At 36.7% G+C, this 16,289-nt stretch overlaps 1 protein-coding gene across 1 annotated transcript in view; it reads left to right on the forward strand.

The window, feature by feature from the left end:
• Window positions 1-16,289, forward strand: part of LOC125225549 — a 356,301-nt gene that overhangs the window by 48,620 nt on the left and 291,392 nt on the right. Inside the window, exon 2 of the mRNA XM_048129307.1 lies at window positions 14,658-14,690. The gene's annotated coding sequence lies outside the window, so the exon portion shown is untranslated. The remainder of the gene's footprint in view (window positions 1-14,657; window positions 14,691-16,289) is intronic.

Below are 16,289 nucleotides of genomic sequence, written 5' to 3' on the forward strand. Positions count from 1 at the left end.
AAATAATATTTCTATTTCTTTACTACTCGAGAACCTCACAAATAAACAAAGTCAATTAATGAAATACTTTATTTTAGTAACAGGATTATTTTTTGGAGTTGAGGTTTTTTCCTTTATTGGAGCACTTCTATACATATACCTGTGATGATCATGGCCAATAATACCATTAAGTGCATCGCGGAACAAAAACACCTATAAATTGGTACTGCTCCCCTCTGCTGCCCTAAGGTTTTGAGTAGCGTAACTGCCAGAGTGCCACAGTATTAATATCAATTGAACCATCTTCCATGTTGACTGAATACCATACGGGTTTGTTCGGAAATATTGATTTCAATCATAGCTTCCGTCATCTTTCTGAAACCAAAAACTGCTTTGAGCATTATAATCATCTCAATTGTAAATAGTACAATATGATGGCCAAAAATAACTCATTACCTTATTTGATTTGTTCACTGGTTTATCTTTTTATTCAATTTTAGCTAATCTTGAATTTCACGTAATATTATAAATGAATGCAATATGTTAGTCATAATTTTATTTAAAACTGCAAATATAATCGTGAAAATTCCGTGTGATTTTGTATAACTTGACAGAAATGTCACGTCAGAATGACTTGGCCTATGGTTTGAGGCCTACTACCGAATACCGAAGTTATCGAAATGTGGACATGCGTCTCAGTTACTCTTATCAGTATAAAGTGAAAGAGGAAGAATCCCTCAGTGCGTATGTTTCGAAATTTGCAGTAGACCCTATATTGACAGATTTCGATAGGTAAATTACATTTACTTATGATTTTAGTTCCATCGCGTAAACACCAGAGGCGTAGCATTCGCCTATAGTTCTTTCTCCGTTTATTGATAAACTTAGAAAGGGATAGAAGCAGCTTCTTTGGCGTGAAGTTAGGCACAATATATTGTAAACAAACGTAAACTCACTTACTTTCTGAGTAAAGTAATACGGCTCTCACTTGGGCAGCCCATGGTAACGGTACTGGTCTTTATTCACTTTTGTATAGACGCTCACGTTTAAAGCTGCGTTTTCACTTAGTGTTCTGAGCGAGCATTCGTTCGTTCGTGCGTAAGTCAAGTGTTTTCATCTGCGCACGCACGAACAAATGCTCGCTCAGAACTGTTCAGCACATTAAGTGAAAACGCAGCTTAAGGAATCATTGTGGGCTGCCAACCTGTTACTGCCCGGCCACGACATTGGTCTAAGCGCGACAGCGATGGGACTTTTCATTCGCACGTATAGCTGCCGCTCACCGCTATCGCGCTTAGACCAATGTATTGGCCGGGCCGTTAGTTGTGCCATCTGCTGGAGAAGTGGTCTACGACTCCAACCCTTAATAAAGTGAAAGGTTCATGTTTCTGGAACGTTTGCTCGTGTTCTTGTGTACGTATGAACTCGGAAGTAGTTGAGACTAGTGTGTAGTAGAGGGAACATACTGGGGGTTAATTATTTCAAAACAGGATGCGGTGGAGCCATGATGACAATCGAGACAGCCGGCGTATTATGATTCCAATTTTATCATTCATCCACGTGGATAAAGCATCCGTCACGCTTTGGCAAGTATGTCAGTGTGAGAGTGACAGTTGTCTTATCCACGTGGACAAGTGATAAAATTGGAAGCATGATACGCCGGCTGGATCAATTTATTTTTCTGACTATTGATCCACACAGGTCGCGCGGATTTCACTAAGGTGCGCCAGTAAAGAGTAAATATTGTATCTAGATTCTAGAATATCTGTTTCCCCCTTCCACGATTTAATAATTGGATTCATTGCAAAATTATTTTTTCAGTACAGATGGTGTTTTTTTTACGTAATTACTAGTGCGAAAAGTGTGTCATTTCTTGTCAGGTCGAAACTTAGGAGGGCCATCTGTACTGAAAAACGTCGTTCAATACACGTGCAAAAAAGAAAATTCGTAACTCGTGTCGATTTCAAACACTCCCTTCGGTCGTGTTTTAATTTATCGCCACTCGTTTCGAAGTTCCTTTTTTACGCACTTGTATCGTAATGTACTATTATTTTACCGAATTCTTCCATGACTACTCGCTATTTGCTCCAAAGAGCACGTCACTAGTCAAGTAGGACTGGGGCCCTCACTTCGTGGTCGAGGATGTGAAAAACGAGTTTAAAACCCCGTGGCCGGAAAATTATTCGTGAATCGTGTGTTTGCGCTCGACGTTTGGTGTGCTTTGGCAAAGGCTTGTCAAACGGGCTTTTTAAGTTGTGTGCTTTTACACATCGGAAAACACTTCCAGTGAAATGAAAAAACTCAGGGCCAAAGTACGTAGCCAAATGCACAAACGCTTACGACAGTATATACACCGTGTTTCACTTAACACTAAAAACCTGAAAACCGTTTGTTCAGAATCGAGAGTAGAATCGATTGAGCTATATCTTGATGGGGGTAATATTTTTATTTAAATTAATATTATTAGTTATTTCTTATGTGCCTATTCTATTGTATTCGTAATACAACATTGTGTATATCGCATTGCTAGAGGTTGTTTACCTTTTTTAGTATTTGGGGGTATTAATACTGGCTCGTTACTTGGACGATTATTTTTTCCGTTACGAGTTTGACGTCGTTTGTCAATTTCATCTTAATGTTTATCATAAGTCATAACAAATTGAACTCGTACCTAATTACAACCTTGTCATTTTTGATTATTGTGTTTAAATTTGCTTACTCCAATTTGAAGTTTACTGTGACAAAGCTTTAAACTGTTTTACAGTGACATCTTAGCTGTCTATTGGTAAACCTTATGTCGTTGCAGTAACGTACACAAATAAATAGTTTAATGATTTATGATGGTAGTCAGGTCAGCAATTATTTTATTGAGTGTAGAGCTAAAAGTCAAGTAGAGTTGTACAGAAAATTAAAAATTCAATTAAAAAAAAAGTAACCATCAGATTAAAAGATGAATACTCTAGATGAGTTTAAAAAAATAAAAGTTGGGGTGTCTGAGGTTTTGAGTGATACCGGAAACACGTTGTAGTTTTCGTATTGGCGCGACAGAGCCAGACCGCGTTTCGATTGGCATCTACTTATCAATCGGACTTTTCACCAATCTACTTATTAGGAGAACATTTCCAATGAAATGAAAAATACTCATGACCAAAAACGTCAACCGGTAAAGAAACAATTTTTATCTACAAATCAATAGGTGCATATTTGAGTAGTAGCGGAGCCTTCACTTTGTGGTCAAGGACGTGGAAAACAATGAGCGCTTACAAAAGCAAAGTCTACATCTTCGTAACACTTCCAATTCCAATTGACAAAAATATCATATGTAGATATGGTAAGGTAAACATAACACTGGACAAATAAGAATAAGATACAAAACAGTACTTTATACCAGCCATAAACGTCGCTTGCCACTAAGGTCAAGATGTTACCTGTCCTATTGATTCTGCTGGAAGCATTTACTTCGGAGTCTGCGAAGCGAGAGTTAGTGCATCGTGGGTGTTTATGGCCGTCGGGCCCTCGTAGCTTTTCACTTACCGAGCAAGGGCGTATCAAATCGCGAATGTACCAGTATACGAGTAACTAGACAAGCGAATTGCTTTACTCTATCAGCAGGGCTAGCACATGATTGACGAAATTATCTCGCCGCAAGATAAAGTACTTTTCCTCATATTTCATTAGAAATAGGCGTTTGATCCATGTCGCAGCGAGATTCTGTCGCATCAATCATGTGCTAGCCCTGTTATGTGAGTAAGGTTTGTTAGTTCCTGTCCTGTTCACTCCTGCGTGCGTAGCCGAATGCACAAACGCTCACGAAACGAAACGCTCGTAGATATCTATCTCTATCGCTCTTGCGTATTGGCGCGACAGAGTCAGACTATCTTTAGCGGCGTTTCGTTTTCGTTTCGCGTCGTAGAAATGCCATTCGGCTACGGGGCCTGGAAGCATTACCTCTGAGTCTTCGCGTCCAACCGGCCTAACTGAAATGACAATCGTTGACGCTAGACTCCAATCGAAACGCAGTCCGTCTCTGTTGCTCCAATACGGAAGAGCGATAGAGCTATCTACGATAACGATATTATCGTAAGTCCTTTTTCACATTATCCAATCCGATATCGGATTTTTGAAGAATTTCAATGGAAAAAATCCAAGATGGCGCCTGTAATGTATGGGATATGGGTCCTACATCCAATATCGGATCGGATAATGTGAAAACGCACTAAGCGTTTTCGCATTTGCCTGGTAATTTTTAGAACACGCTGACATAAGCTCGCGTATTAAATGAGAATAAGTAGGTACATAATACAACCTGAAGAGAGTTTTACAGCGCCCTCTATCCTTTGAGTCCTGGAGAGTAATGGCCGATGCACGGCTCTCGGATTTAATGATCATTAAATAAATAGGGGACGTGGATGTTTTGCATTAGACGCACCGCATGTATATTTTTCATGGAAAACCTTTGAAGACCGACGCGCGACGGGTTCTCTATAGGGAGTCTACGAAAAAGTTGGTATAGTATATTATATAACGGTAACGTTATGAAGTCATAATTTTAGAACAAAACGGGACTTAATCGCGTAAACACTTACATTTATATTAGGCCCGACGTTTCGAACATCACATTATGTTCGTGGTCACGGGTAGACTGGCGAGGAATTGCATCAACATCTTCTAGCCGCGCGAGTTTCTCGAACTACCCGCACTTGTTCTTGATTATTCACTTTTGCGCTAGGGTTGTCACTTTGCCTACACACAACACTCACGACATCAGCCGGTGTGTCCCTCGGTGTTTTTTCACGCTTACATTTGCTAATCACTGGATTCCACGAAGAAGAAATTCCCTGTCCCTCATTTTGGTTGAAATTTCGATGCTTCCTAATTTCAATCGCTTCACGTACTTTTCTGCTGTAGAACAGACGTTCCGTTGATAGAATTTTGGGACTATGGAGCTCGATCCAGTGGTTTGGTCCCGACTGTAGCAGATGTTCAGCTACCGCAGACTTATTAAGGCGTTATTATAGGCGTTTTGTTCTAAAATTATGAGTGCAAATCGTGTTAGTCTAAATCAATATAACGTTATGAAGGCTATAAAAGTTGAGTACCGCGGTTAGGCCACGAAGGCTTGCCGAGTGGCCTAAGTAAGGTACGAGACTTTTATAGCCTTCATAATGTTACGATTGTATACTATACTTTTTCTATGACAGCCACATACATACCTATTCGAGAATAATAAAATGGGTTAGTTACTTACTTCATGTAATGAATGGGAATATTTGTGTGGATCGTCGTAGCATTGAGTATTCTGTCCACAATGTTGATGGCGAGAACTTGTTGCACAATTCTTCAAAATATGCCAACAACGCCGTTTCAGAGAAAGTTGAAACATTTTTTTGCAATTTCCATGTCAAAACAATCATAACATTTTTGGTACGCTTTATCTGACTTTTCATGTAACAAATTGTCAGTCACTTTGAGCGCCCATAGCCTTGATTTCTTCATAATTACTTAAAATTCTGCACAATAACGTCGAATTAAAACAAACTACACACCACCGAAATAGTTCAAATAGTTTCGTGATAAGTTTACAAATGTCAAACATACCATAGACAAGAGAAATAGAAAATAAGCCGGTTTTCAATTACGAAAAATGTGGTTGCGTTCAAGAATATTTAAATGTCGAATGTAAAATTATTGGATAAACTTATGATTTTTACCTTTGTTTTGCACATCGAGGACATACCCAATAGAGTGGTAATATGGGGCTGTCCGTCTGCGCAACGGATATGTGATTTGTCACTTATAAATGTTAGCGCACGCTCTCACTAAAACAGTACAAAACCAGTATTGGATCCGTGCGTACGTCTCTGCGAATTACGAAATAAATTATAGTTTGTTTTACTATTATTATAATGGCGTGCTGTTCTATTCAGTTTCGTAGAAAACATCTGACTTTAAACCATAAGGAATAACTTTTCATCGGTAAATTACGATTTTAAATTATAAACTACTTTATATTAAATTTTGTCCGGAGGCCAAGTTAAACTGGACAACAAAAGTGAAAGGTGATGACGCAGGCTAGACGTATGTCGTTATCTCTTGCTTCCACGTAACTCAATTCACATCACACCATCTCTTTCCAGTCTGCACTAGTGTTGTACATGCTTAATTTATAGCATCAAGTGGTGTATCGATATTTAAGTAATGAGTAAGGAATATTATTTTGTGTACCTACTACATAATGATCACACTCTATTTAAATAAAGAAACGAGAAAGTTATCTTGCACTAATGTTTGCATTAATGGTTTATGTCGAATATTTGTATATTATCGATTATGTTAAGCTTCATTGATTATATTAATGTATTAGGTACCTAATTCTTAGGTGTAATTAGATATGTTGTGGGTATATTTAGGTGACACGATTTCGTAAAATCTCTATCTGATATATGTATTAATTTAAATATTACGTTCAAGTATTTTGTAAAATAATAAATTGCTATTTAAATCGAAATAAAAAACACAACTTGAGAAACTCGAAGATACATAATTAGGGATTGGAAAATTTCATAACTTTTACTTAAAATAATTGTAATCTGATTATTATACCATTTTTACTTCCAAGAAAATATAGTTTTCCCTTTTTGTATATATATCGTGTTTTATACTAATAATAATATATAGTAGTATGTAATAGATTTCTGCTCCACCGTGTGTGCATGCAATGTTACGGACTTTTGGGGCTTGCACATACGGTGGTGCATAAAGCGCGTAAGGGGTTAAAATATCTTTATCGATAAACCTTACTTACGCACTACCTCATCCCTAGCACTTATTACTTGACCTTGTATCAGCCAATGGGAGCGCAGTGAGAGGGGATATGAGTAGCCGCGAGTTGGCGGAATCGTTCTCGAACAAATTAAATAACATTTCTGCTCTATTAGGGTATGTACTCGATGGTTTTGCAATATCTAATATGTAAAACGCATTTAAGTTTATTTTTTCATCTTGATTTAAATTATGAACCTAAATATTATATTATTTATTAAAAGTTACTTATTACTGTAAATGAAAACATACCTGATAAATGGAAGTTGTGCTTTTAAAAAAAAATTAACAGAACTCCTATATTCATATGATTACTGCTAGCAGTAATCCTATGAACCTATAGACAAATAGACTTTCTCATCGTTACTCAAATGAACTTAATTTGGATACCGCTGACAATAATCTAATTGACAGATTTAAGTGCTGGAGTAGAAAAAATAGTAAATGCGTTCAGAATGAAGATACTTACCTATATGACGTTATGCAGTGGTAATTTCTTTCATTTAAGATCTTCCCTGAAATTTCAACGAATGATTATAATTTCGATATAATATTAAAATTATAGTGATAAGAACACTTAATCTGGGCAAGCGAACATTGCGTCGTCGCCATAACTAACCATTTCTCTGCAAGGGTTTCCACATTATCAATCGTAAAAGGTCCAACTATATCGATCAGACCGAAAAACCTTTCCTATAATACTCTCGAAGAAAAACCATGCATTAAAAGTTAGGGCCCTTCAGATGTACTTATTGGTTCGGAATTCGGGTCGGTCTATTAGGGGACTTATGGAGGGGCCTTTATCCAAATGGCAGTTTAACTAGCGAAATGTCAGGACACGGCGATGGAGGCTTGAGAAACTTATGTAAGGTACAGTCAAGTCAACCAATTGGAACCCTAGGCCACTCTACAACCATGGCAAAATGACAAGCAGTAAGAGATTTCTTGCAATTTGATTTATAACGTCACTATGACATAGTTCTACAGTGGCCTAGGGTTCCAATTGGTTGACTGTACCATACATTATTGTATTGCCTACGCGTAACGTATGACTGACGACAGCCCTTGTACATTTCGTTTACGTTGGTTCATTTTGTTCGAAAAAAGTTACTCTTAGTTTTCGAATGAAATTGTTTATATAAACTGAGTTTCCAAAAAGGCTCGCAGTTCAATATCCCAAACAAAATGAGACTTACTGAAACGTTTCAGTTTGCGAATGGAATATACACTATAGAGGGGTACCTACCTCCTCTACGGCCTCTACCTATACCTACTATTTATTTATTAGCAAAAACACGTTTACGTGACATTACAGATTAACCAACCGTCACGAAACTTAAATAAAAACAAAAGAGAAAAAAACAACACAAAACTGACAAAAAAAAAACAATATTCTATTTACTATCGCAGCTTCGAGCTTTTCAATATGCGTGTTTCGTGTAAGTCAGCTTATTTCTAATGACTGGGTGATTCTTTGAAACATACCTATTAGGTAAAGCATGGAAAGTATTCTAATATCCAAGAATAAAGTGGAGTACCTACACAACTTGAAATAAAAGTAGATAGAATTCATTAGGTATGTATCAAAAAGGAGATTACTTTTATACTATATATGGTTTCTTTGTCAGAAGTCAGAAGTGTACAGGAGTTCGAGTGCAGCACAAAGCTGGACGAGTAAACTGAGTACAGATCGACATTCTCTCTATTTTTGTTCTTAAAACAATAAGAGCACTTCACCAACATGGCAAAAAAGAGTAGAAATGGAACTATTTTGTTTTTATCATAGCAACACTTACTTTTCTCATATAGAAGTGTCAAAATAGTTGCCACATGCAAAGCCATTTACATAGACTGTCGTCATCATCCTCCTTGCGTTATCCCGGCATTTGCCACGGTTCATGGAGCCTGGGGTCCGCTTTGACAACTAATCCCAAGATTTGGCGTAGGTACTAGTTTTTACGAAAGCGACTGCCATCTGACCTTCCAACCCGAAGGGTAAACTAAACTTTTTTGGAATTAGTCCGGTTTCCTCACGTTGTTTTCCTTCACCGAAAAGCGACTGGCAAATATCAAATGACATTTTGCACATAAATTCCGAAAAACCTCATTGGTACGAGCCGGGGTTCGAACCCGCGACCTCCGGAACGAAAGTCGCACGTACTTACCGCTAGGCTAGGCGCTAGGCAGCGCTTGTGCTGATTTACATGGACTGTGACGCCCCTATTATTATTTGAGCATTTCTTTTTTTTGCCAATAATTTATTTTTTATTTTTTTAGGGAATTTTAGGTCAATTGTACTCAGAATCACGAGTACTTTCAATCTCACTGAGAGACAAAAAGTGTCCCAGAATTTCCATACATTTTTTTTACTTTCCTCTTTTGTTACCCCATACAACATGTACGGAAAATGGTAACAAAATAAGAAAAAAATTGTATGGGACAATTTTTTTTAACGACTAGGATTGAAAAGGCTAGTAATTCTGAGTAGAAATAGCATTTTTTTTTTCAAAAATATCACACTTCATAAAAGTGGAAAAAAAAGAAATGCTCATTTACTCTTTTTGCCAGGCTCTACGCTCACCCAAACAATTAAACCAGCAGCTTTCCCCAAATAAGGCTCGAATGTAACAGACGGTTCAATTACACGCCCATAAATTGCTGGCTTATATCAGCACTCCAAACGCGGAACAATAGCTGTCAACATCGACGAGGCCCTCGAAACACACCCGACATTTAACGGCACTACAGATAATATAATCTTATCATTATCAGGGTACGTGAACTACATAGCCAAAAGCACGAACGATATTAATATCGTTATTGTAGAGCTACGAGTATCTCTATCGCTCATCCAAAATATTTGACAAAAGCACATAGGTAGTTACAACACTGCTATTCGAGTTTTTCATTAGCTTCCAGATGAATTAAAAATGTTAGATGACTCTAAATTTATCCGTAGTTTAAAGAAATGGTTATAAATAAATATTGGGGACACCTTACACGGATCAACTTAGCCCCAAACTAATCATAGCTTGTACTATGGGTGCTAAGCGACGATATACATACTTAAATAAATAAATACATACTTATATACATAGAAAACATCATGACTCAGGAACAAATATCTGTGCTCATCACACAAATAAATGCCCTTACCGGGATTCGAACCCAAGACTGCGGCTTAGCAGGCAGGGTCACTATACCGACTGAGCCAGACTGGTCGTCAAATATAATGAATTATATACCTTTAGGGCTACTTGCACCAACGAAAGTGGAGGGTTAACCCGAGGGCTAACCCACCATTTTATATGGAATTTGACAGATGACAGCCCACTAACCCTGAGTTAAGTGGTTGGTGCAAGTGGGCCTTACAGATTTCTTTAAATGATGTTGTGGCTGATATGATTCGCCATGGCATGATTGCTAATATGATTGTGTAATACCTGGTATTGTTTTTAAGATTTAAGTGAAAACTGTATACCCGAATTTAGTCACCTCTGTAACTTGCTCATGTAAGTAATTAACACCTTTGTAACACGGTTGAACAGTAATTAACTAAATGAATAAATATTGGCGGACACCTTACACAGTTCAACCTAACCCCAAATTAAACAAAGCTTGTACCATAGGTGTTAGGCGACGATACACGTACATAGATAAATACATACATATATACACCGTGTCCAATAAGTCCGAATACTCACATTTTACCTCAGTTCTAAAGATATAGGGATCACAGGCCATCAAATTCTTATTTAAACTAAAGAGTATATTCCTCTTAATAAAATACAAGCACAAAGTACATGAAATTTCCGAAGTGTCTAAGAAAAACAAAGAGGTAAAGTGCCAACAAAATACTTGCTCGGCACGCAGGTGACGAGTTATTTTTTATAAGGAGAATCTGTATGTGATAAAACAGACGCCACGTGTCCAAAATAAACTATTATGGGTACCGAGGATAGATAACGTTCCGGGCAACTAGAAAAATGTGCCTAGGTTCCAGAGCTCACCATCGGCCCAGGTGTGGGATGCAGTATGTAAGCGAGGTAAACTACCTTCAGTACTTACAGATAAAAGCGTTAAAATCAACGTTTTTTTCTTTAAAACCAAGGTTTTGGAGAAAAAAATGCCTTAAAGTTAAAAAGGATGCTTGGGAATGAGTATCATATGTCCCAACAAGACGCACCTCCAGCACATTCGTCAAATGGTATTCTAGCGTAGTTTCAGACTAATTTGGCAGTTTTTTATCCGAAACATGAGTGGCCACCCAGGCCTCCAGGTTTAGGCGTATTAGACTATTTTGTATGGTCATACATGCTTTGAAGACTAAATTTTTATAAAATCATAAACCTAGATCATTTCAAAAAGGTTATCGAGAGTATTTGGGATGAAATGTGAAGAAAACGGTGCGTGCCGCGTGTGATCCGTTTGAGAAGCGTTTGAGGCTGGTAAACAAGTTAATGCTGGAGTTATTCCAAAACATTTGTTGTGAATGTAGTAAATAAGAGTGCCATTCATAAAATATAATAATAATGTAGTAACTATTTGTTCATTTTGTTTTATTGGCTATTTGTGCTGTATTCAAACTTATTGGACACGGTGTACATAGAAAACATCCTTGACTCAGGAAAAAATATGTGTGCTCATCAGCATCACACAGATGAATGCCCTTACCGGGATTCTAACCCGGGACCGCCGCTTAGAAGGCAGGGTCACTACGCGCTAGGTCAGACCGGTTGTCAACTCTATCTATCAGAGATAGTGTGTTATATCGGCGTTTATCGTCAACAATTGACATTTCGACTGGGCCGGCAGTAATCTGGTCATACAGTGACGTGTGTGATAAAGGCTGTCAATTTCAGGTAGTTGTTGATAAAATTACAGGAGCTTGTATTAGTTTATTTTTGTAGCATGCGTGAAAAATTGTCATTTCGTTCGTAATTGAGTTTGCGCGGCCGTTCTTTGCCGGCCTATGACGAGAAAATAAATCAAATGAACAATATAACGCTTCAGATGGTATGCCGTATAAGCGTGTAGTATTACCACACTTTTTTGAGAAATTCACTATAAAAATACATATTCGTAGCTTGTGTTCATGAAATAGCCTCGCGTCGCTTCAAAGTGACATGTAAAATTATATTATGTTTCGATTTTTAGTTTTCAATTCGTTTTTAATATATATTGTATCTTAGTTTTTATATGAGTGTTATTTATTGAAATAAATGTAATTATGAAGTATTATGAATTATGTAATGTTAGTACCTAAAAAAATCATATAAGAAATGTAAATCCTAACCACAGATTAATAATATGTTATATCAATAAAAATCTAATTTCTCTCATTTCAACCCTTATCACCTCATTTCACCTTATCACCTCCAAGTTCGGCCCTTATTTCCTGCGAAAACTTTCGAATTCGTCTTAGTTTGTAATAAATACCTACTTATTCAAAAAATAAATATATATTATTAAAATCACAAGACACGATAACTTATGACACGTACTCCGACACGCAACTTGACACAGGCTAGATACATATACCTTTTATATACCCATGAGGCAATTACGTTCAAAAAGAGTGTTTGACACCCGTATTTGCGGTGGCGTGTGTACATTGAACGCCTCCGTTCAACATAAGTTCGAAAATAAATACGAAATATACCAAAAGGTTTTATTTCGTATTATCAATTCTGCAGCTATCGTGTTTTCAGAATTAACTACTTATATTAAATTTTATTTTACTAAGTATCAGAAATGACGTCTGCATATTATAGATCTAGCGTTTGATTTGATAGGTACCTATTATTTGTCGAATAGGTTTTTTAAAGTAGACATGTGGTTTTCCAATACAAAAGGGTCCTAATACTTTAAGAATAATTAAATAAGGTCGTTTTCATCTGAATCTCAACAGGCGTGAAATTACTACGACCGGGTTTATTCTGTTTGCAGGGAAACTTTTCTAGGGGAAGGCTTATTCTGGTTTTCTTTTAAGTTTGCTTAAATATTTTTTGTGTCTGCTGAAATATTTTCTGATTATTGATATGATCTGTCAGTAAAAAGCCTCTTTTATATCTTCCCATTCAACTACATCCATTTGTGTCGCTTAACTTCAAACCTGGGTAAATCCATTCTGCTTTAAGGTTGAATAATATCTGGGCGACCGAGCTTCGCTCGGTTCTATTTTAATATATCACGTCTTTAGATTAAAAAAAACTCTTATAAATACAAAAACAAAAAAAAAGCCAAAAAACAAAAACTTAATTTCTGGCCGGGATTCGAAACCCTGACACCTACGATCTATCTGCGTACATTAGACCGACCTCGTACGACTGAGCTAAGCGGAATCGATGCGCGCGCGGCGAAATTAAGGACCATATTTTACGTTTACTAACGCGAAAGAAAAACTCATGAAAACTCGAAAATTCGCGTTTTCCGGGATCTAAGGCTACGCTAGATCGATTTTTCACCCCCGAAAACCCCCACATAACAAATTTCAGCGAAATCAAGAATTGCTCGTTTAATAGTATAAGATATAAAAAATATAATATGATCTGAAAGATAATCAACCTTATAGCAGAATGGATTTACCCAGTTTTGAAGTTAAGCGATACATTTCTTGTTTTACATGCTTTATATTGTAGGTATTTTCATAAATAAAGAATATCAATATAAATGAGATTATTTGCTGCATCATTAATTATTCGTGAAGTAATCTCATAAATTAATCATCAAACTTATTTTACCCATTGTATTTATCTAACTCCGAAAGTTAATATTGTGTCACAAAACATCATGAAATCATTTTATATACAAAAACATCGGGCAGAGAGGACTGTTATCTTTATGTTAGGGACTCATCCGTCCCTTTGAAAAGTCCGTACAACGTGCTACTCAGTACCAACGTAATGTCTATTACGAGCAAATAAGTGTGGTAATAACTTTGGCGCTCACCGTACGCACAAGGGACTAATCAGGGGTGTTTTTTTAGTTACACAGTACATGAGTACAGTAAGGAAAAAAGAAGAGTAAAGGAAGGTACAAATTGACCAATATATGTACGTCTTCTTTTTTGTTTGTTTGTAAAGATGTTTAGCTTAGGTACAAATTAGTATTTTTCTAAATGGAAAGATTGAGACACACACACATACACGGTCAGGGTAATTAAATGTGGTCGATTGTCAAAATAAAACACAAATTGGTCTTAAAAAGAGTTTTTCAAATCAGTTGAGACAGTTGTGGGATATGGAATAATGACGTAAGTTGCGTCCTTTCCGTATATTTATATAATCGAAAGAATATTTAATTAATTTTGCTTAGAATCATCTTGTGTTGCGTAGTAAAATTATGAAATATAAAACTGATTTTGTTTAGCAGCACCGTTGAGTAGTATAGTAAAATAATTAGAAATCTGTTTTAGTGTATTTTGAAAACGTATAATTTAGTTTCGAAATGTAGGCATACCTACCTAAGTTTAATTCCTCTCATTTTCTCTTATAGATTAGCTCACATTACTGGTCTCAATTAAATACATGTAAGCTTACAGATGAGCTTTCTGATTTTAGTGATTTTAGAGCGTGTCAGACTACATATAAATCTGTAATGACTACATTAGTGTCATTCTCCTAACGTATATACAATTTTACCAGAAAACCGAAGACCCTTTTGAAATCTCACGGGCTGTATCCCTGTATTTAATGTAAGCAGTGATTAAAAAGAAACTAGTATCATATTTGTATACCTAAATTATTTAATAATATATGCAGTAATTTCCAGTTTTAAATGTATTCTAAGCCTAGTGGCATCGGTTGCTGACGTTAAAGAGTTAAAAAAGTTAAATTTATTTTATTTTGTTACAGGTCTTACCAACTCTTCACCGGAGCACGACATCTGTAAGTTTTTAACATAAAAGTAACAAACTGCCAACGATATGCATGATTATGACAAATAATGTAATAATATTGTTTCAGACCTATCCTTATCCATCCACCAACTCCACCAAGTCCCTATCCTGAGGTTCCCGAATATCCTGGTGAACCTGCGAAAACAGAAGAATTCCATAATTTTAAACACTTCAGCCCTATAGTCTGTACCTTTAGGTATTTGAATAAATGTAAACAAAATCTGCCCTCAAAGAGCTCCTTCATCCACTTGAGTCTAAATGAAAACATTACATGATCAAATAGGAAGGTGAAAGACAAGTCCCTCAGTGACAGATCCAGTTGGTTTTGTACTTGGTTGGTTAACCATCAAATGTTGTAAAACTACCCGGTAATGTATAAATTATTTGTTTACGTTTCTTTAAAAATCTAAAAGTACAGTACAAGATATAACATGTATTTAAATAAAGTGGCTTGAATTGATCTAATAAAATATTTTTTCTACTTGTCGACTGTAATCTGTCAATTAGGACACCACAGACTAAACTACGAGTATAAGTGCTAACTTTTCAGTGTTGGATACTCTATGGCAGTTCCTACTCAATTATAATAAGCTCATTATAGTTGACTTTAGTTAACTGTAATAATTTCAAAAATAGAACTTCATACAATTTCTACACTAATTTGCGATACCTGGCAAATTTTCCTGCATCTGAAACACATTTTTTTTTATCTGTCGCGTTATCGGCCAATCAGAGACGGTTATTACAAACAATTGGTTGCTAGGTAATTCGATGTTGATACAACGGTGAACGACTCTATTAACATTAATTTTAACTTGCATGAATTATGATATTTCCGTCCATTGATGATGAAGATGATGACTCGTAGAAAAAGTATTGTATACAATAGTGATATAATTAAGCTTTTCACTCTCGTACCGTACTATTAGGCCACTCAGCAAGCTTCATGGCCTAAACATGGTACTCGACTGAAAAGCTTTGTATTATATCACGATTGTATAAAATACTATCAACTTCAAGATTTTCCTTTCCCATATTTATTAGATTCTTAGCAGTATAGGTTGGATTAGTTGGACATTGACATCAATCTCTTGCTGTGATAAACAAACAGCTAATAAATGTAACATTATAGCCCACAAACAATAAGCTCCACTTGTTGAGCCGAACTCATTCCAGGCGAGCCGGCAATCAGCAGATTACTCTTAGTAGCGATTAAACGCTTAGGGAATACTGGGAATTTATTACGAAAGCTAATTATGCTGTAACAACATTTTACGGTTTTGATGTTTATTTAATACTACTACTACTGCTACTACTACTTCACTGGCTCAGCGACCCAAAAAGGATCTTGGCCTCCGACACAAGAAATCGCCACTCTGCCCATCCTGCGCCACTTCACGCCAGTTGGGTACACCGAATGCGGACAGGTCTTTCAGGGCTTCCTCGCACCAGCGATATCTAGGTCGCCCACGCGGACGTTTTCCACCCGGGTGTCCCACGTCCCACATATGCTCTTCTCACACCACGATCCTCTCCCATCCTTTCCAGGTGGAGCTTGCTTTTTTTCAGTATATAGGATACTTTATTA

Source organism: Leguminivora glycinivorella, chromosome 4 (assembly GCF_023078275.1).
Source record: "Leguminivora glycinivorella isolate SPB_JAAS2020 chromosome 4, LegGlyc_1.1, whole genome shotgun sequence".
Lineage (NCBI taxonomy): Eukaryota > Metazoa > Arthropoda > Insecta > Lepidoptera > Tortricidae > Leguminivora > Leguminivora glycinivorella.